Source organism: Vespula vulgaris, chromosome 4 (assembly GCF_905475345.1).
Source record: "Vespula vulgaris chromosome 4, iyVesVulg1.1, whole genome shotgun sequence".
Taxonomy (NCBI): Eukaryota; Metazoa; Arthropoda; class Insecta; order Hymenoptera; family Vespidae; genus Vespula; species Vespula vulgaris.
Window position 1 is genome coordinate 8765001 of NC_066589.1, and position 23274 is coordinate 8788274.

Consider the following 23274-nt stretch of genomic DNA (forward strand, 5'->3'; position numbering starts at 1 on the left):
TTCTCTCTCTCTCTCTCTCTCTCTCTTTCTCCTTCTCCTTCGTAGCCGTCTCAAGACTTCTTATTTATCTCCTTGCCCCGGCACGAGCTCGTCTCCCTCATTTCCACCCTCATTCCCCTCCCCGTCCTCTCTCCCGCGCGACACCGAGAGAAAGACAGAATCTCGGAGCAACGTTTGACCTCGGCTAGCGAGCTTCCGGTGCATGGTCTTCGTGATTTTCAAATGCTATAGATATTCCCTACTACTGTCAAATCGATGCTTTCCTTTTTATCTTCTTACTATATATACATACAAATACACACACACACATATAGATATACATGTACATGATTCTTACAGATTAAGGCAGTTACCTACTTTAGAAAAATCGTGTCAAGGATCATTGTTGATTAATACCATCTAAAAGTAATGGAAATTCCTCTATACGAAAAGTTGCCATTTTATTCCGTTTACGTCGTTAAACAAACCTAAGGGATTTATCATTCTACCTATATTTATACATTACGTATCTCTGAGACTCGTGCGAAATTTCTCTTCTTGGCATTTTCTCTCGGAATTAGCAAAACTCGACGACCATCGTACAAACGCGACGAGGAATCGCGCGAAATAAGAACACGCTACTTATAACGTTTACGATCGACCTTTTTACGATACTTTTTTCTTCCTCTTCTTCTTTCTTCTCTTTTCTTCCTATTCTCTTTTTATTTATTTTATTTTGTTTCTTTTTTTTTTTTTAGTATTTTTTTCCCTTTCCTTTTCTTTCCTCGATTTCTCGATCTTCTTTTTCTTCTCTCCTCTTTCTTTCTTTCTTTCTTTCTTTCTTTCGCAAGAAAGTCTCGTCGAGGATTTTGCATTCGCGACGCCGACTTCGTATCCTTGAAAAGTAGATTTATGATCGGGGTCGATGGTTGCGCTTTGGTAAGAATAACTACCGTTCTTTCGTCGGCGAATTTAAATAATGGCATCTAGTAGTCCGGTTGAATCTTATATCTCCTTATGATTCACGAAAGAGAATGGAACTGTCTCCGTAAAGGAGAGAGAAAAAAAAGGAACGAAAAAAAAAGGAGAAATAAAAAGAAGGAAAGAAAAAAAGAGAGGGAGAGAGAAAATTTCGGAAAAGCTGAAGATACGGAGTTATCTCGATGGAGCTAGCATGATGAAGCACGCAGAATAAGAAAAAAACAGAAAAAGGAGTAAAAGGAAAAGAGAGAAAAAAGAAGAAAAAAAAACAAAACAAAACAAAACAAAACAAAGAATCAGCATCTATAAAAAACGCATTTTCATTGAAAACGAAAAAGAATTTCGTGTCGTCGTGAGTTACATACTTGATAGGCAAATCAGATAACTCTAGCTAGACAATTTGCTCTCTAGGCTGTTTACTCTAACCTGTTGGGGTAACAGTACCGCTAGTTTACCGTACAGTGTTAGAGAACGAGTTGCGAACACACCGGAAAGGGGGATGAGAGTTAGCCAATCAACGAGGATCGACGCCTTCCAAAGGCAGGCAAAGGGTTGCAGATTCGCAGATTCGCAAGATAGGGAGAGGAAGAGAGTGGGTGGTGAAGTTAGTTAACGCCTCCGCGTAATTAAGCGAAAGCAGGAGCGAGCTCAGTCCCGTGCAGAGAGACAGGAAAGTTTCACGGGTCTCTAGGCTCCAGCCAATCGAGAGAGAGAAAGAGTAGGTCCGTTGGAAGGGAGCTTGGTTAGCGCATGTATAATTAGCACTGAGCGAGACGAGACGAGAAGAGAGAGAGAGAGAGAGAGAGAGAGAGAGAGAGAGAGAGAGAGTAAAAGAGAGAGAGAGAGAGAGAAAGAGAGAAGAGAGAGGGTGCGGGAGGCCGAGCAACTCTCTCGGTGGAGGACAGGGTGGAGTCACCCCATCGGCGCATGTGCCAGCATCCCTTGGAACCGGAGATATAATGTATTCATAACCGTAGCCGCCCAAAGCATACCTCCTGTTTTCTCAACCTACGCCAATACTCTTAGCCAATCGATTCCCCTATTCGACTTTTTCCTCGATCGATCCTATAAAGACGTTTAAAAAAGTGAAAACCTTCGTTGGAAAAGTTTCACGGACGAATTCGAACATTACAATTATTCTAACTGCATATCGCATTACGTTAAAATATTCATATGTGTATATATATGCATATGTATGTATGAATATGTACGTATAGTATATGTAAACGAGATTCGATCAATAAATTATAATACTTTCATACATTTTACACGAATCATTCATATCTTTTGTTAGAGGATAGAGAAACCTAACGACGGATAGAAAATTAGACAAAGTTTTTTTTCTATATCCATCTATAATAACGAGAAACAAATATTAGAAGGGACCTTCGAAAGAGAAGCTATTTATCGGATGACTACTCTTCGATAAAGCTGGCCGTCGTCCAGGTAAAACCGACGAGATCTTGCATCGTACGAGATCGAAGGCGAGAAGAGAAAAAGAGGAAAAGGAAGGGAGATAGTGAGTGAGATAGTGTAAGAAAAAGATAGAGTGAGAGAGAGAGAGACAGAGAGAAAAAAAGAGAGAGAAAGAGAAAGAGATAAGGGTGACTCTTTCGCGCGCGCGTTTCACCGCTGGTGTTCCGTGTATTTTGGTCCGGATCCTAGATAACTCAGTGTGCTTTTCCGGATGCTTGAGCACGACACATGTCCTGACCGACTAGACCTTTTCTTTACTCCCTGTTTTCACGTAGGTATGCGTGTGTGTGTGTGTGTGTGTGTGTGTGTGTGTGTGTGCGAAGGGTCCAGTCTCTACAGAGGGTACGAGAAGGAAAAGATATCGTGGAGTGAGAATTTCCTCTCTCTCTCTTTCTCTTTCTCTCTCTCTCTCTCTCTGTTTCTCTATTTCTCTCTCTTTCTTACTCTCATTTTGCGGTTGGAAAGGCCCTCCAGCGGGACACCTTGTAGTCCCTCGCAATTAGGAATGAGTTTTGGTCATCAACCGACCTTTCCTATACCTTATTCCGTTCGTATATTTCGCCTGGAAATGATGCACGCGCACAAATATTCACGTGAGTATGTATATGTATGTATGTATATGTATGTATTTAGGTATATATCCCGTATATGAGAAACAGCGACCCTTCAATATAACATTATTATTTCTCTGCTTAATTTCGTTTCATTGCCTTGTAACTATTCTCTCTTTCTTTCTCTCTTTCTCTCTTTCTTTCTTTCTTTCTCTTTTAGATACTAATTTCGTTCCTTATTTCTCTTTTCTCTGTCTCTCTCTTTCTCTTTCTCTTTCTCTTTCTCTTTTCTTCTCTTAGCTACGTACAACTCAATGCAGTCGATTCGTACGATTACTCCCGTTATATAGACCTTTGATGCAATTATATTCTAGCCCTTATGACGTCTCGTTAATTCCGTCAACCTACCCTTCTACCTTCTCACCGCTCGTGCATCCCCCTCCCCTTCTACATCTACTCACCCCCTAGAGAGAAAAAGAAAGAAAAGAGGGAGAATATATTATTCGATCGTCGAAAAGTCACACACGAGTTTTATACATCGATGATATCTAAAAATGAATCTAACGTAACATACATACACATAAACACAGAGTGAGAGAGAGAGAGAGAGAGAGAGAGAGAGAAAGAGAATCTTTTACGAAGAAGAGACTTTGCCCTTTCGTACTTTTGAAAGGTTCGCTGGTAGTATCGATCGACAGTAGTGGAACGCGTAAGCCACTTCCTTCCACGAAAACGCGTTTGTAAATAATTACGCGTTGGCTAGTAAAAGGGTTTCGAAGACTTGGAATCCATGAAACGAACTTCGTTTCGACGAACAAATTGATCTTCTCTCTTTCTCTCTCTCTCTCTTTTGCTCTCTTTCTTTCGCTTCCTCTTTCTCGGTTAAACGTAAAATCATACGTGCTCGATAAATACGTGTACTAACTCGTAGTTTCTATTGTTCCGTGAAAAAAGAGGTAATGTATAATATAATATATATATATATATATATATATATATATATACACATACATATATGTATGTGTTACTCTCTCTCTCTCTCTTTCTCTCTCTTTCCTATATATATATACACACACACATACACACATATATATATATATATAATGTATATACATAAGTTGTACGCTCGTACGATTACAAACGAAGATAACGTAATTGTAGCCGCAACCGTGACATGCTACACTACAACAATTTCCTGTGCCACGGAGTATTTACACTGGTATATAAAGGGGTTGAAAGAAAGAAAAAGAGAGAGAGAGAGAAAGAGAACGAGAGAGCAAAAGCCGATTCTTCTACGAGAGATGTTAAAACGCGATGCAGATTTATCGGTTTAATTGACGCGTAATTTCCAACGATAAGGTCGTTCTTTTTCGTATATACATAAAAAAAAAGGACAAGAAAAAAGAAGAAGAAAGATGAAACATTGTATAGGTAAAATATCAGTTGTCCTTCGACGATTTTGATAGATATAATTAATCAAAAAAGATAATTACGGCATCGGTGATAATGACGATGATGTAATCGCGGTAATTTATTCAAAATGGATAAGCTAGCTGAGAGATTTCGTGTCCGAAGTGTGAAAAAACGGAACAAAAAATATCAAAGAAAAAAAGAAAGAAAGAGAAGAAAAAAGGAAAGAAAAAAAGCGCGATGTTAAACGATCGCTTCGTAAAAATAAAGATATAAGATCGAACGAAAGAGAGACAGAAAAGAAGAAAGAAAGAAAGAAAGAAAGAAAGAAAGAAAAGGAAAGAAAAGAAAAAGGAAATAAAACACGAAATAAAGAATCGATCGGACTCGCGAGAATTCGCGAGTAGTAAGCAAGTGGTAAAACGCGTAGGAAGAGATTATTTAAATAGACTCGTAGGAAAGGCTCGAGGCGTCCAGGCTGGCAAGTACCGTGCGTAAAATTGCAAAAGTTAATAATCCCGGAGGTGGTGGTGGTGGTGGTGGGTGCCTCGCAGGGACGTAATAAGCCGTGACTTTAGCCCTGATGCACGGGCGCAACGTGCACCACTATCCAACCCATCGAAACGATGTGTGTTGTCCACCGAGAACATTTTCCTCGAGTTTCGCCATATTCCCTACGTATATGTGTATGTGATATCTACGTGTACAACTATATACATATGTGTGTGTGTGTGTGTATCTATGCGGTTAACTTCTCGTGTCGCGTTCCACGACAACGTACCAACACGTAGACACATATCGTGTCGAAGATTCGCGTGTTGGTGGTAGACTCGATGTTTTTAATAAGCGTTGCAGACTTTTAGAGAGAACGTAGGAGAGAGAGATATAGCACGAGCCGCCCTTTTCAAAAGGGAGCTTCTCTTCCCTTTTCGACGTCATCGTCGTCGTTCTTGCGCGTCTTACGGGGGTTCTTAGTCGTACAAGTATCTAGGAAAAGAGCGATAGCGAGATAGGAAGAGACCGAGAGTGAGAGAAAGATAGAGAGAGAGAGAGAGAGAGAGAGAGAGAAAGATGGATGGAATGGTATGAGAGGGTGTAAGTAGCGACGTGGTCTCTAATTAACTCGCACGAGTTCGAGCAGGAGGAAGGGGTGTGAGCTGTCGGTTACTCGTCGTTGAAAGAAGACGAACAAGAAGATCACGAGGAAGGTCTAACACAGAGCAGCCATTGGCCGTTCCTTCTTGGACTTAAGGACGATGCACCGGGTTGCGAGGAGTTAGCTAGCTAGCTGACTGGCTAGGTTGCCTAGCCTAGCCTAGCCTAGCCCAGCTAGCTATGGGGTGGCTTGTAATCCCAAGAAAATTTCATTACGTCGACGCTAATAATTCAACTCGCTCGTCTTTATAACCAACCGTGGCCTTTCTTAAAGCGTTTCTTCCTTCCTTCCTTCCTTCATTCCTTCCTTCCTTCCTTCCTTCCTTCCTTCTTTTCTTACTTACTTACTTACTTACTTACTTACTTACTTACTTACTTACTTACTTACTTACTTACTTGCTTACTTACTTACTTACTCTTTTCGTTAACTTTAGGTGTGACTACGTCGTGATATCGGACCTTAACCTCGCCATGTCACGAATTTCGTGACCAAATGCGTCTCGGTATATATATGTATATATTATATATATGTACATGTGTGTGTATGCGTGTGTGCGTATGCGTGTGTGTGTACTTATCTATCTTCGCTTTAATTAAAATCTACGCTATGTTACTCCGCTCTCTTGATCGATCTACTCGTATCGAAGAGCCTTTCTTTCTATCGACGAAAGTACGCGAAGATATTAATTATTTAAAAGCTGGTTAATATAATTTTAAACTGCGTTGGTCACGAATTCTCGCTGACGCGTTCGCTTCCTCGAAGGTCGCCAAGAGAACTGAGCCTTATCGAGTGTACCGAACGTTTGTTTACTTTTCGAGAGTATACGCGAACGTATGTGTAACGTGTACGTACGTATTATGTCCTATCCTAACGTAAATATAAATAATGTTATTTGAATACTCTTACGACAACGAAAACAAAAATTATATATATATATACACGTATATATACATGTATGTTACTTATTAATGAATAATTTATAGATATTCGTTATTAATGGATATTAATAAGAAATAATTACTATTTCATCGAGACGTCAAATGTTAACGATATAAATTAATAACGAATGAATTTATATATATATATATCCTACCAATTATTTACTCTATAATAAGAAAAATAAAAAAAGAAAAAGAAAAGATGAAAATTGAATCCCCAGCAGGTGTAATCGTAGAGAATCGTTTTTCTCATTGTAATAATCGTTTAATGTTTAATGATGTTCACATGTTGTCGAGGCAAATCCTTCGGATCGGTTATCCCTGAACTTTAATCATCGCGACATCATAAATCGCTTCGAGTGTCTCGTGCACACATGCGTACAAACGTCGATGAAAAATCTTTCATTGATCTTGGTTTTCATTGATTAATGATATCTCACGAGTAAAAGACGAAGAAGAAGAGGAGGAAGAGGAGAAAGAAGTTTATGCTATACGCACGTAGACAGAAAAAAATATGAGAAAGAGAGAGAGAGAGAGAGAGAGAGAGAGAGAGATAAATAGAAGAAGAGGTTTTCTTATGTGTGTACGGCCCTGAACTTTAGCCGCGATTAGATCGGTGTAAATTGCAATGTGGTGCACGTCGGGCATATCCATTGCCAATGGCCGGCCATTTCCATTGAATATTCTTTTCATGAATTACATACCTAAGAAACGTCCTCGCACCTCCGCAGTCGATAAATCGTGACGAGAACGCGAGATATCCGATATAACCGGCCAGTCCTAATGTTTATAATCTAATCACGAGCCCGGGCTAACGAGCTAAACGAAATATAAATGGATCCTTTCTCAAAATTTCTAAAACCTTAATTCGTGATCGAGCCAATCATCTATTTCTCATTCGTTCGTATCACGTAATACCTCGTATTGTCCTAATTTCCTAATCGATATAAAAAGAACGAATTCACATTGAAATTTTTCTAAAAATATAAAAACAACTCATATCGATCTTATCGAAATATAAATCGATGTGTAAGATTTCTCAGGCAATTAAACGCAATTTAACGAATAAACACCTACGTAGATATGTAACTTTTCTCATATTATTAATTAACTCAAGATCGAGTACGATTCCTGAAATTTTAGCAATCTTAAAATTACGCGTAAAAAGAACCAAAAAAAAAAAAAGAAAAGAAAACAAAGAAAAAAAAAATGAAACGGTTTAAAAAGATTTACGATTTCGAGAGAGGGGAGACAAGAAGGTGTGTTATGGAGGAGAGGAGGAAGGGGTGACAGAGGGTGGGAAACGTACGCATGAAAATGTTAAGCGTCTTCGAGATGATGCGAGTATCGGGAGCTCGTAAAAGCGGAAACAATTCTTGGATCGGAGAAAAAAGGCTCGAGAAAAAGAAGAGGAGGGGGAAGAGAAGCTAAAAGAAAGAGAGAAAGAAAGAGAGAGAGAGAGAGAGAGAGAGAGAAAGTATCGTCGTTCGATTAAGGTCGGAGCTTGGAATTTTTCCAAGGCGCGATCGCGGCTTCATCGAGCACCCTCTGCTGCATCACATTAATGATATTGATTCGGAAAAATACAATCAGCTTCCCCCTCTCTTTCTCTCTCTCTTTCTCTCTCTCTCTGTCTCTCTCTACCACTGCTGCTCTCCCCCACCTTACCCCCACCCTCACCACCCTATCCATCGAGCATGCCGTTGCCCGTACAAACCAACGCTATTCTCAAGCATTGTGCTCGTTTCGCTATTCTTCCTGTTATTTCAACACATACACGGATAGAGAGAAAGAGAGAGAATGAGAGAGCGAGACAAACACATGTTCGTCAAATTGTGTGTAATATCTTCGAGATATACGTATTCACACATAGAGATACACAAACACACATACGAATTCTGTTCATTCGATGATCTTAGGTACCTTCATTAGATACCAGAAACGATTTCTTGTTAATATCGAGAGGGTCTTGTTTTCCTCCTTCGCCCTCTCATTTACACACTAATATCCTATCTTATTTTCTTCAGAAATTTTTCCTTACACATACCCATCTCATACCTCGATTCGCCCCGAAAAAGATAATTTTTCTTCAAGATTCTCTATATAGCATTGATTTATATATATATATATATATATATATATATATATATATATATATATTTGTTCGTAGAAATACATTTACTTTCCTCTCGATTTCTTCTTTCTCGATCTTTCGAGATTTTATAAGTTATCGAATCGTCTTTCTCTCTTTCTCTCTCTTTTTAAAATTTATGGACTCTTCTAATACAAAAATGAAGAGTCGGTATTATCCTTAAAATACAATTCGAAATATAAAACAGTTTCAAGTGTCTACCAGAAATATCGATCGATAAATTACAACGATAATAACAAGAATAATAATAACATCTACAAACATATTAATCTATCGAAGAAATAATAAACAATTAATGCATTATATATATATACATATATATATATATATGCATATACATGTAACATCCAATAAATATTATCCACTATGTCGAACGAAATTGTAAGAACGAAATTAATGAGAATCACATAGGGCGTTAATTTATCTTTACGATGTGCCGATGAAAAAAAAAAAAGAATTGAAAACGAAAAAAAGAACAAACAAACAAACAAACAAACGAATAAACACAAAAAAGAACAAAAAAGGAAAAAAGGAAGAAGAAGAAGAAGAAGAAGCGGCAGCAGATGTAGAAGAAGAAAAAAATATCGAATCGGTGAAGCGTAAAGAATGAAAAAAAATAAATAAAAAGAGCAAAGGAAAGAGAAAGAGAGAAACAGAGAGAGAGAGAGAGAGAGAGAGAGAGAGAGAGAGAAAACGAGGAACGATAATAACAGGGAGGAATGAGAAAATCATGTAGCAAATGAAGCCACCAACGCCGTTGTTCCTGAAACGAATCCTACGTGTCAGGATTGCGAGAGAGTCAAAGGCGAGCCGGCTTTAATTCTACGACAGTAAAAACTTAATCAAAAGGTACGGCTTGAGAAGAAACGAAACTCGAAAAAGGATAGAAAGAGAAAGAGAAAAAGAGAGAGAAAGACAGAAAGAAAGAGAGAGAGAGAGAGAGAGAGAGAGAGAGAAACGCACTAATAATCGACGCGTAATAACTTCCTCGAATTATCATCAGCAACTTTCTGCTCGTCCAACACGAAAGTGAGCATCAATTTGCCTTTTTCGATGTGACTCTCTCCCTCTTTCTTTCCCTCTCTCTCTCTCTCTCTCTCTCATTCTCTCTTTCTCATATATTTAAGATTATACGTACATATATGATATTCTATATATATATATACATATATATATATATATATATAAATGTATGTACGTATGTATTTATATGTATGTACATCGAACATGGTGAGATCGTAGGAACCGATTTTAAATTCGAATGCTCGTTCGGGCGCGGCTCGGTCAGGCTCTCTGGCAGACAATTCGCGGAACGATTAATCATATTAATTGCAGCGAGAGAGTCGAGCAACCGCGGCATGCCATTCGAGGCCCGGCTAGGTTAAGCTGCTTAATTATAAATTGTAATTAGTGCTCGCACAGCCTGACCACGATCAATTAACAGTGTTCCCCTCTTCTTTGCCGCCGCTTACTTTCTCCCTCTCTCTCTCACTCACTCTCATTCTGTCTCTCTCTTTCTCTCTCTCTCTATATATATATATATATATATGTGTGTGTGTGTGTGTATGTATCTGTCTATCTCTCTCTTTCTCACACACTTTTTCGTTCAATCTCTTAGGTTTTTTTCTTTCTTCTTGCACTATGCGCGTCCTCGTCGCCCGGTGGCTATTAATTATTAATTGCTGCCCAGAAGAGTGCGCATCCGGCCGTTCGAGGCGACACTCGACCTCACTTTGTTCCTCTCTTCTTTTACCGTAGTTACGTTCCTTCACGATACTCTCCGTCTCTTCTTGTTTGTTTCTTTTCTTTCTCTTTTTTCGATCAGCTTTAACCTCTTCCATAGTCTCTCTCTTTTACGTTTTCTTTCTTTCTTCCTTTTTTTCTTTCTCTCTTTCTCTCTTTCTTCCTTTTCTTTTTTTTTCTTTCTTTTTATTTTTATTTTACATTCCTCACGTATCCATAATTATTAGTATCGTCAATTACACGTCGATTCGATTTATTCGATAAATGTTAGAAAAAAGAAAAACGAACGACATCTTCTCGATTATCATCTCGGATTATTAAATAATTATCCGTTCGTTTTTACGTTCAACACTCTAATCGATTGTAAGAGACAATTCGATTGCAATGTTTCTCTTTCTCATTAATTCATTCTTTCTTCTTTTTTCTTCAGTTTTTGTACGAACATCGGACGATACAGTAGGATACGAAAAAATGAAAACAAACGAAATGTTTGTCTTCCTCCGAAATATAGAACGGTTTAATTACTGACTCTCGCATAATTGCTACGAATTAAGGAATTTCAAATAAGAAACGTCAAGACACGAAAAAACTAAAACACTGCGTGATGTTCAAAGATCGGAAGAAAGATCAGAAAGAAAGAGAGATACAAACAGAGAGACAGAGAAGCAGAGAGAGAGAGAAAGAGAGAGAAAGAGAGACAAAGAGAGAGAGAGAGAAAGAGAGAAGGCGAGCGCGCTCATTAATTGGCCTCGCTTGATTGCCACTTGCCGTCCGCTAAGCACTAGATTGTAAACACTCGCTCGTTAATTGTACGTCGAGTGTCGCGCGACGACTCGTCCCTATGGCTCCGAGCCGATAATTAAGCCTCCCTGGATAGGCGACGTAACGGGTTAGAGAAGTCAGACCACGTTGCTTATTTATTTTACTTTTTTTTATTTTTCTCTTTCTTTTCTTTCTTACGTCTTTCTTCCCATCCCCCTTTACCCCTCATTTTTTACCCACCACCCTCCATCCACCACCCACCACCCACCACCCATCAATCCCATCCATTTCTCACTTCAAACTTTCGAATAACGTACGAAAATAAAATAATATACGAAATAGAAAGATATATTGTAAATAATAATGAATAATATTTTTTGTCGAACGATATCTTTCTCTATCTATCTATTTATCTATCTATTTATCTATCTATCTATCTATCTCGTTACAGTCGTTCGTTGTATTTCGTCGAAAATCGAAAGAATTTTGTTGAAATAAAATATACACCTTTACGATCCTATATACGATCGGTGCACGGCCAGAGATTTTATTTGGATTTATAAAGGGACAGAATTATGGATAAATAAATTGTATATTATAAAGAAATATTCTCTTATTAATTTTTTGTATTTCGATACAACACGAAGGTGTACGTAAAGGTTATAAATTTATCGATCGTGATTTTCTTTTCTTTTCTTCTTTCTTTTTTTGTTAAATCTAAAAATAACGAGAAAAACAGAAAGAAAAAAGCAAAGAAAAAGAAAAAAGAGAAAAAAAGAAGAGAGAGAGAGAGAGAGAAATTCTCTCATTATGATCCATAAAAAAATAATCTCACCGAGTTAAATAAAAATACGATGTATTCAAAGCAGGGAACTACATTAAAAAAAAAAAAAGTAGTATGGTGGGACATACTAGCGAGTAATAAATTGTTTTCGCGTGCCGTTATACACCTACAACGTTCGCGTTGGAAAGAGCATTAACGTGCGAGAAGACAATTAAATGAGCGAGCGAGAAGGAGAGACGGAGAGAACGACAGAGAGAGAAAGAAAGAGAGAGAGAGAGAGAGAGAGAACGAAAAAAAATTAGAAAAAAAAGAGATAGAAAGAAAAAAAAGATGGTAAAGAAGAGACGAACGGATGGACAAACAGAGAGGGAGCTGGGGCAGAGGACGAAGGAGAGCGAGGAGGGAAGGAGGGAGGGCGGAGAAAAAAGAGAGGTAGAACATAAAACGTGTCCCGATCAGGGTGGATAACAGGCGGAGCTTCAGGATAAAGATACCGTAGGTATTTATTTCGATTTAATCGTCGCACAGGATCGCTACCAACGGCAAGGACACGCGTCTGGGTTGTGGCCGCACTATAATCTATTACTTTTTAATGCACCGGGGCAGTAGATTTTAAGAACTCCCGCGAAAGGGCCACCCGATATGGTAGAGAAAAAGTGCTGGTGTAAGAGGTGAAGGTGAAGGTGAAGATGGTGAAGAAGAGAGGATGAGGGGATGAGGGAGAGGGGGAGGAAGAAGGGAGGACGCGAACGTTTATCGGTTTGGCAAGGAAGATAGTTACTTAGAATTCATTTCGCTCGAACAGTTCGGGAAAAGGGCTGAGGGTCCGAAAGCGAGCCAGTAAATTAAAGGGACCAACGATATCGCTCGTAAAAATTCTTCGAGCCACGAGTCCTATACTATCCTCTTCTTGAGGACCGTAGGAGGATCGATGTTTGCCTCCTCCTTCTTCTCCTCCTTCTATTCTTTTTTTTTTCTTTTTCTTTTTGTTTTTGTTTTTGCTTTTGCTTTCTTCTTCTTCTTCTTCTTGTTCTTCTCATCCCCTTTCCCTTCCCCCACCACTGCCACCACATACTCCTTAACCCTTTTCCCTTCTCTTGGCTCGTGTCTCTTCTTTAGAAGGCCGTGTTTTACGAATGTTTCGAAGATTGCAACGCGTACCGGTAACTTTACTGCCGCTATAATTACAGTTTCAGTAGTAACATCCTACGGGATATATACTTTCCTGTGAAACGAGAATGAAAGAGAGAAAGAGAGAAAATGTTTCTTGTCGGCTCGAAGCGCTAGAGTCAATGTTCTCCTTCCTTTAAGTCTCGTGAAATTACTCGAGAGATGAGAAAAAAAATGGCGAGGGAAAAAAAAGAAGGAGGAGAAGAAGAAGATAAAAAGGGAAAGGGAAAAAAAAAGATTGAAACAAATCGGCCAAGAAGAGAGCCCATGGAAGCTTCTTCGTTCCTTTCGACATTATGATCTCTTCTAATTGATCGTTTCGAACGATTTTTTATGGCCTCTTATACCTTCCTACGATCGACATTTTTAATATAGTCGATTATTTTTTTGCTTTTCTACTTCATTTACTCTCTTCGATGTTAATTAACAAGAATCTTGAAAGATTAAAGGGAAAGAAATAGTTATTGACTGGCATATTAGATTCTCTTTCGGATCGATTCGAGAAACAGAAAGTAGGAAAGAGGGACAGACAGAAAAAGATATATATATATATACAGAGAGAGAGAGAGAGAGAGAGAGAGAGAGATACAGAGAGATATATAGAGAGTGAAACACATGCGTGTAGCAATCTAAACGAGTTAGAAAGAGAAATAATGTGTGCCGGTGCGAATGGGTTAAAAGTGCGTGCCAGGAGACTTTAGTGCCGTGATAATTACTGTACGAAGCACCGCCACAGGTCAATTATTGTGAAAGAGAGACTGAAACACGTTCGCGTTTTTATCGAGTCGTAATATCGTCGGACGTTTAATACAACAATTTTCCCGTTATTTTTCGGGGCCCTCAACCTAATCGCAAATAACATTATAAAATAACAAATTGCGAAAATAACTTATTACGTACATAGACGAAGCAAACTTACATAACTATTTTAATAAACAAACCTGTATCGTGATCACACATAAATGTGTCTATAGAAAGAGGAAAAGAAGAAAAAAAGAAGAGGAGGAAGAAGAAGAAAAAAAAAGACGAAAAAAAGTTAATTAACCGTATAAATTAACGAACAGACGTTCGAAAACATCGTCGAACGCATGTAAATACATTACTACACGTATCATTTTCACACGCATATTTTGAATTTTTAAGAATGAAGATATATTCGGAGAGATAGATGAGTATATTTCAAAGGCGACTTCTTTTTTTTTTCCTTTTTTTCGTTTCTTTTTTCTTTTTTTCTTTCTTTTTTTTTCAGAGCAAGGTCGAATTCGCGTTCGTGATTTTCGTGCTTCGTGAGAACGTCTTCAAGGGATTTCAGTAAAAGAATTAGTTACGGTGTATACAGATGGCTTCATCTTTCTATTTATCTCTCTCTCTCTCTCTCTCTCTCTCTCTCTCTCTCTCTTTCTTTCATTATACGTCCGTCTCTTTTGCACCGACTAGCACGGGTAATTCGAAGGTGGCGTAATGAAGCCGGCCGGTTCGGTACGGTGTTAATTGGCGAGGAGACGATTACGCCGTATTGTGAATAAGATACTTCGTTAGTCATAAATTTACGTCACTGGCTGCCTTTACGTTCGAAGGACGTTCGAATCGTTGGACATCGAATATCTACTTACACGTATCACAAAACGATTTCGAATTTTCCTTCCGAAAAAAAAGAAAGAAGAAGAAGAACAAGAACCACAGAAAAACTAAAGAAGAAATAAAAGAGGAAAAAAACGATACACAGATATAGATGTACGTATATATCCATCATTCGTCAATCCGTCTATCGACGGATTCTAATGATTTTCAATTCGTTAGACAAACCTAACGTCGTTTCTCAAACACGTTCGGACCATCGAGAGAACATGGAATTGAATATCCGAGTCCTGGTTTACAAGAGCTCTCTTGATTTACGCGTTTGAAACGAAAATAGTTTCGGCTTGAAGCCTCGAAGATTCTTCTATCTCTTTCACACACACATACGCACACACACACACACACACACACAGAGAGACACAGACACTTTCTCACTATCTCTTTCTCTTTCTAAATCCCTAAATCTCTTAGTCCATTTAAAATTCGTCGATCCAACGTGAAAGAAAGAAAAATCATTTTACTTTTTCATGTAAAAATATTATTTATACCTCATTAAAAACCAACGAAGAAAATTTATTTATCGGCTCGACATTGATCTTGTAATTTGCAAAGAAAAACAAACGATATTGATGGATTTATTTTCATTTTTTTCCCTCCTCTGCACTCCCCGATACCTCTTCCACCCCTCTTCTACCCCTCGCTTCTATTCCGCCCCCGCCAACCGAGATCGAGCGCGATAAAGCATGCTCCATTCGTCGCGTACGAAAATCATGGGTAAAGAGAGATAGAAATACGAGTGAAAAAGAGAGAGAGAGAGAGAGAGAAAGAGAGGACGAACGAAAGAAGCGAGCAAAGAAGCGAGAGAAGCAGAGAGAGAGAGATAGAGGCGCCGTAATAATATTTAAAAATAGACGTCGAGCCGAGTGAAACGATGCGAAGGAAATCATAATAATAGCAATAATATTGAACGAAATTAAGCTTCGAAGGGAGAAGCTTTAAAGAGAGAGAGAGAGAGAAAGATAGAAGGGGAGAGGCGCTCGGTTCGCTGCTGGCAAATTCGAAATGTTTCGCAACAGGTGTCGCGGAAATTCGGTATACATCCGTGGCTGAAACTTAAGCCGTGCTGTCGTGTAACACGAAGGAACACTTGTTGCCAAAGGAAAAGTTTCAAATCTCCCGCGCTTGGGAATATGTGGGTGTGAAGGAAGATACAATTTTTCTTTTTTCTATATCTTCTTTTTTTTCTTCTTCTTCTTTTCTTCTTCTTCAAATCCAATAACAACAACAACAACAACAATAATAGCAACAGCAAAAAAGAAGAAGAAGAAAAAGAAGAGGAAGAAGACGATTAAGAGAGTTTTATAATTAAGATTATAAATCGTACGTAACTTTGACATTGATTTACGATCGATCGTAAGAAAATCGAATATAGGATCGGAGATATAACGATTGTTATAAGATTTTAAAGATTAATTTTTTAAAACTCGATTCTTAGATTATATGGGAGTGTTTACACTCACTTTGTGTAGGATGATCGCGTGCCAGAACGATCAAACGTACACGCAATATTCTTATTTTTAACTGTAGAACCGAGCTGTCCGTCAGCGTCGTTTAATCATAGTTTATCTCTGGGATATGAACGAAGAACGATGGCCGATCGTGATAATGACGACGTTCATCGGGTATGTATCGATCGAGGCGACAGATCTTACTTACTTCTTCTTTGGCTCTTCTCTTCTGTTATTACGAATGAACTGAACGACGAAAATTCGTGAGATCGATTCATGAGTGTTAAAATGTCAAAGAAAAAAAAAAGAAAAGAAAAGCAGTACAAGAATAACAACCATCAACATCAACAACAACAACAAGAAAGAAAGAGAAAGAGATAGATTAAAGATGAAGCATTTGTAATATCGATCGTAGAACTAAAATCTTCGAAGGGCGGAACTTTCCCATGGGTAAAGTTAAAAATGAAAAATAAAAAGAAGAATAAGAAGAAGAAGAAGAAGAGGAAAAAGCTGACGATAGAAAGAGAGAGAGAGAGAGACAGAGAGAGAGAGAGAGAGAAAGCAAACGGAATAATCGCGGCTCGTTAATTCTCTCGACAAGGCTTCGGCAGTAAAATCATTTACACCGAAAGGAGCCGTGACGGCGTTCGCCTTCGCGTTATGATCCACGACTACGATCGCTTTCTCCCTCCCTCTCTCTCTCTCTCTCTCTCTTACAAATACTCGTGACTTTCGATCTCGCGAAGAAGTCTAGCGGTCTAGAATGCTTTTTGCCATGTTGGGATCACGTTTCGAGTAGACCGGAACTCGTGACTCTAGAGCGGATCGTTTACTCCTAACGCTGTATACCTACCTACCTAGGACAGTCGAGTGTCTTTCCTAATAAAATAAGACTCGGAAAAACGAATCACCGTTGCTCCCTCGAGGCGACGCATCATTATGGGCGAGCGCATCGCATGCGGCACGAAAGCGATCGCGATTAACCGCCAGAACGCGACGCGACGCGACGCGACCCGACGCGAGACGAGACGAGGTAAGGAGAGGTGAGGTGAGTTGAGGTGAGTTGAGGTGAGGTGAGTTGAGGTGAGGTGAAGTGAAGTGAGGTGAGGTGAGGTGAGGTGAGGTGAGGTGAGGTGAGGTGTGGTGAGGCAAAGCAAGGCAAGGCGAGGCGAAGCGAAACAACGCGACTTCGGCCCATCGATGTTAGTCTCTTAATTGCGACACGTAATCGTGGTTCCCATTCGATTAGCTTTCGATCAACTTTCGGCCTTTCCAATCGATCCAAATTCTTACCTCGTACGTTTAGTACGTATCGTATATCGTACGAATTCGGAATAATTATCTATCCGACTACTAGCACGGGTCAAATCATTTTCTCGTCAGTCGCGATTATTTCTCCCTCTCTTTCTTTCCTTCTTCATATAATTTTTTTTCTTTTTTGTTCTTCTTTTTTTGGTTTCTTTTTTCTTCTTTTTTTATGCAATAGTAGTCAAAATATCAGTCGTGTTTGTGTATGGAATAAATGCGACGAATGACGACAGATGCCACATGCAAATACGTTATACGTCTAATTACGTGCGTTGTCATACCGGCAATATGCTATTTTATCCTCTCTCTCTCTCTCTCTCTCTCTCTCTCTCTCTCTCTCTCTCTCTCTCTCTGTGCGGTTTTTAATCGATAACGACATTTGTCGGTAAAACCGTACTCCACTCGTTATTTATTTCTTTGTGTTTATTGTTAAGAGAAAAAGAAAGAAAAAAGAAAGAGAGAGAGAGAGACAGAAAGAAAAGGGAAAAAATCTGTAAAAAATTACATACAACATATAGGTTTATACATGCATACATTATATATATATATATATATATATATATATATCTTTCTCTATTTTACCCCCCTTACCCCGTAATTTATCGTTCCTTTCTTCGTAGCCAATTTGAAATTGTGCAACGTGGGCTTGACTAAATAACACGCTCTCGTGAAAACGTTTCTACCGGAAGTGCGTACTTTAATTAAACGTCGCTTCCGGCCTGTCATTAACTCGAGCGCTTACCGAGCTCGTGCGATTAGAAGCGAACGCTCAGAGACGACTCGTGACGAAAGGCGAGTAAGATCCGCTTTTACGAATTGCCAGAGATCTCGAGAAGTTCGTCTTCTTCGTCTTCCTCGTCCTCTTCGTCTGCGTCTCCTTTTCCATCCTCGTTTGACGAGGCGTCGCTTCTGCAATACAGGAAATTCGCGCTGCTCCGTTTCTTAGGACGTTTAATGCGCCGTGAACATTTTTGGCAAGCGTTAACACGCGTCTGTCTCTTTTCTCTGTATCTTTCTCTCTCTCTTTCTGTCTCTGTCTCTGTCTCTGTCTATCTTCATCTTTCTTTCACGTGAAACCTTGTACGTATTCGAGTGATTCAATTAGCGCAAAAATCATCACGCGTATTTCGATGTAAATACATAGATACATAAGAGAGGATAAATGACGGAATAATAAAGTCACTTACTATTATTAGATTAACAAGTATACGAAGACGAATAAAATAGAAAAAGATAAGTTTCTTAAGATTAACGCGAACATGCGCCGGCTTGCTCGTTCGCTAATTAACCATTAACTCAGGTTTATTGGCACCGACAAATATTCGTTATTATGTTAAAACATTATGAAATCATAACGCTCCTTGACGTTCTGCCCAATTCTCAGATATAACTAAATTAATTTTCTTAGACGAGATAGAACATCGCTGCGATTAGATATAATTGATAATTGAGATTCTTTTATACATATATTTATGTTTATATTTATGTATATAAATATATATATATATATATATACATACCCAAAAAAGAAATGTGAAACGCAATCGTGAGGCGAGATCCAATCGGTCGAGAATTTCTTCTAGATGGTAGCCTAAAGCACTCTTCTGTTCGAGGTAAAGACGAAACTCGTCTTACTTTTCTTCGAATAAAAACACCAACGATAACGATAATATATATATATATATATATATATATATATATATATATAAAGAAAGAAATACGAAGGAAATTTGAAAGAAATTTAAAAAAAAAAAGAAAATGAAAAGAAAAAAGTAACAGCACGTTCCTTTACTCTTCCTATCTTTTTCTTTTTTCTCTTTCTTTTTTATTCCTTCTTCTTCTTCTTCTTCCTCTTCTTTTTCTTCTTTTTCTTCTTTTTCTTCTTTCTCTTTTTCCTCTTCCTACTCTTCACAAGTTTTCTCTCGGTGGATCACCGAGTCACCGTGTCTTTAACAATGTATCATCCTAGACTATCTCACCGATTAGCCACGGAAACGCACGGCACTTATTTTCCCCACTCTTTTCCAATATTCCATTACTTCCGTCATATTTCCGAATACACTTTCCTTTTTCCCTTTTTTTCTCTTTCTTTTCCTCTCACACGTGAGACGAACGTTAAAGACGAACGTACGAGATCGAGTCAAAGTCACCACGAGTTCTTCTATTTCAAACGTCACGAAGTTTATAAAGTTGAGGAAAAAAATGATCGATCAAATAAATTCACCGTGTATACGTCTATATATATATATATATATATCTATGTATGTATGTATATATAGATCAATTTCAATACTTTCTCGTTCGATCTTCAATCTACTCTTCGAGAATCGAGTCGATGAATTCTACCGAAAGAATTCGATATATATATATATCCTTTTTTCCTTTAACGTTGAAAATCAACGTCGAAAAAAAAGAAAAAAAAAACAAATAAAAAAAATAATTGTCAAGAAAAGGATAAAAAAAAGAAACCAAATCAAAAGTCGAGTGATTCGAGGTCAACTCTCGAAAAAGGAAGAAATCTCCTTTCCGCACGAACGGAAGCGCAGGCGTTGTCCTAGGTCATTGACAAGACCGAACGACCGACCTCACGTGGCTACCATAAAGACGAACGAATGTCTGTTTCTACTGGCAGCCTTCAGGAACCCGCGATCACTTCGAAAAAACTCGAGTCCCTCGACACCCGAGTTCGTAGAAACGACGAAAACTTTTCAGACACCCTGGTAAAAGGATACGAGTTAACGTAGAATCAGAGAAAGAGATAAGAGTAAGAATTTGAGATACATATATATATGTGTATATATATGTATATATGTATGTTGTGTGTATATATGTATATATAACACGCACGATTCACAACATCGAAGAAACAATGAACGGGACACTTTCTACCCTTCGATCGATGGATCCACCTTCATGGAAAGAATTTCCTAATCCGTTTTGACGATCTTCCAACGAAACGTCAGGCGCACGTGATCGGAACAGATCCCGAAGAATTCCTCAGAAGATACACGGCATCAATCCATCTGACAGCATTCGCTCGTCGATAAGATACGAAAAACTCGAATATATAATAACGGATTTTATTCGCACAAAATGTACTTTCTCTGTCTGTCTGTCTGTCTCTCTCTCTCTCTCTCTCTTTTTCTCTTTCTCTCTCTCTTTCTCAGTTTTTCTTTCTTTCTCTCTGTTGTTTAGGATAAACCAGGTCCACTTAGAAAGTATCTCGCTTCTCTAACATCTCCCAATACACTATCTACCCACTTCATCGTAAATAATCTCCTTATTTATATATATATATATATATATATATATATATATATATATATATGTATATATATATATATATGTATGTACATATACATGTATATACATATGTATACATACATATGTATATATACGTATATATATATATATATGTTTCGAACACAACAATCGAATAATTGGCTTTTCGTGTTAAGACAAAATCAATAAGGGTCATCGAATAAAAATCCCGATGCGCGATGATGTATCCTGGTTCGCGGTACGACGGCCGACTCACGTGGCGACGTGGTCCGAGCTCTCATCGACGGTGACCACTTCCTCAAGCCTTCGGCCAATCACAGTCCTCAGCAGGATGGTCCTCGGCGAGTCTCGGTAATTTTCGTTTATGTTCGGCTCTCGCGCCCGCCGCGTCGTCCGCCGCGCACCGTCCGTCACTACTTTTTCCTTCGCTAGGAACGTGCTGCACACACGATCGCGCGGAGGTGGAGGAAGAAATGTTTTCACAGAAGGAGAGGATTAGAAGAAGGAGAAGGAGGAGGAAGAGGAGGGGTAAGAGAAAAAGGAAGAGAGGGAAAGAGATGAAGGAGGAGGGGAAGAAGGAGGTGTAAAACGATGGATGAGTCTCGAAAAGTGCCAGTTCGCGTCCTCTTCTTCGAGATTTTAGAAAGAGAGAAAAAAAGAGAAAGAAAGACAGAGAGAAGGAGAGAGAGAGAGAGAAAATAGAGAAATAAATAGTTGTGTAGAGCGTATACGTATGATTTTGTATGTACGTTTGTGTATGCGAATTTACGTGTACGCACGTATGTAACAGAAAGAGAGAGAGAGAGAAAGAGAAAGAGAGAAAAGAGGCGCGAGAGCGCGCGCGCGCTCTTCCTTCCTTCTTTCCTTCCTTCCTTCCTTCCTTCCTTCTTTCTTTCACGCGTGAAAGCACGCGCTGGCTCGCGTCGAACGTGCGGCTCGTCCAGCGTCCGACACGATACTACCTCTCTCCCCTTCCTATCGTTCTTTCTCACTCTCCCTCGACGCCCCCTCCACTGGCCACCGTTCTCCTCTCTCTCTCTCTCTCTCTCTCTCTCTCTCTCTTTCCATCTATCTATGTATCTCTTTCTCTCTTTTTCTCTCTCTTTTTCTTACGAAGCAAAATGATTCTATTTCTTCGGTCGTTGGTTTCTTTTTTTGAAAATTATGCATTTTTAAAATAAAATATTCGTTCTTTCATCTCTCTCTTTTTTTCTTTTGGTTTCTTTTTCTTTTCATTGTCGTTGTCATTTTGTTTTTATTTCTCGATTAAAGATCATGAAATGAAGCGCGATTGGTCAATCTCCTTTTCATCCTATTTTTCTCTCTTCGATTCTGTCTCTTTCTCTCTCTTTTTCTCTCTCCTTCACTCTCTTACTCTTTCTATTTCGTATAGAACGAACGAGAGAAGAGAATCGTCCATTATCGCGTGCCTCGTCAAATAAACGATTGGGACGTTCGCGTAACGTTTGATCTCTACTTTCAAATAGACGCCTTGTTTCGCGGTTGGCATTACGAAATCCTTCTTCACTGGCGCCACCGTGGAATTTATCAATCTCTGGAGATGTCGTTGGGTGAAAAAGAAATAGATAGATAGATGGATGGATGGATAGCTAGGTAGATGAATGGATGGATGGATAAATGGATAGATGGATGGATGAACGGATAGATATGTTCATTAATGTCTAATGTCACTTATTCGAATAAGAGTGTATATATATATATATATATACATACATGCATATATATATATATATATAAATGCATACATACATCACATATACACATATACGTTTAGACAGATAAATTAGTAATAAGACGTAACGAAGAGAAATTATTTTGATACAAGTTAACCTGATTTCTCGAGAAATGAAATTAAGAGAGAGAGAGAGAGAGAGAGAGAGAGAGAGAGAGAGAGAGGGAGAGATAGAGAGAGAAATGAAGAGTAACATGGCAGAAAGAGGATAGAAGAGGAGAGAAGAATGTGGGTGGTCCGTTTGAAACGTCCAAAGCTACTTGGAAATGATTTTACCGCATCCTAGATGTCCACTGCTATTTAAAGATGAAGTGTATGAGGCCGTTCATTCTCTCTCTCTCTCTCTCTCTCTCTCTCTCTCTCTCTCTCTCTCTCTCTCTCTCACTTTCTCTTTCTTTTTCTCCTTCTCTTTCTCTTTTTCCCAGCTTCGTTTCAACGTCCCTCCTCGGAAAGTGAAAAACGCCCAGAGCATGCGCTCGATCACCTTTCACGCGATGCCATCGTAGTCGGATAATCACTCGTGTCAAAGGTCTTCACGTTCATGAGGTGGTCCTCGAAACCCGTCGAAAGAAAGAGAAAGAGAGAGATGAACATACTTCTCATCTATCTTCGTCTCTCTTTCTCTCTTTCTTCTTCTCCTCGTTAATAAAGGATATCTCGTATCCAAGTAAATTCCACATCGACACGGACTCGAAACATTTACTATCTTCGAACGCAAAATATACCTATACAAAGATGTATAA

The 23274-nt window shown here is 38.8% G+C and overlaps 1 protein-coding gene across 12 annotated transcripts in view; it reads right to left on the reverse strand.

Annotated features, from left to right (window-relative positions):
• Window positions 1-23274, reverse strand: part of LOC127062981 (zinc finger homeobox protein 3) — a 299436-nt gene that overhangs the window by 251874 nt on the left and 24288 nt on the right. For 5 of the 12 annotated variants that reach the window (XM_050992054.1, XM_050992056.1, XM_050992055.1 and 2 more), the window contains exon 1: window positions 19017-19169. The exons of 1 other annotated variant lie outside the window; for it this stretch is intronic. The gene's annotated coding sequence lies outside the window, so the exon portion shown is untranslated. Of the gene's footprint in view, window positions 1-19016; window positions 19171-21034; window positions 21720-23274 lie in introns of those variants that run through there. 6 more of the 12 variants (XM_050992046.1, XM_050992051.1, XM_050992043.1 and 3 more) reach the window with 3 other exon arrangements.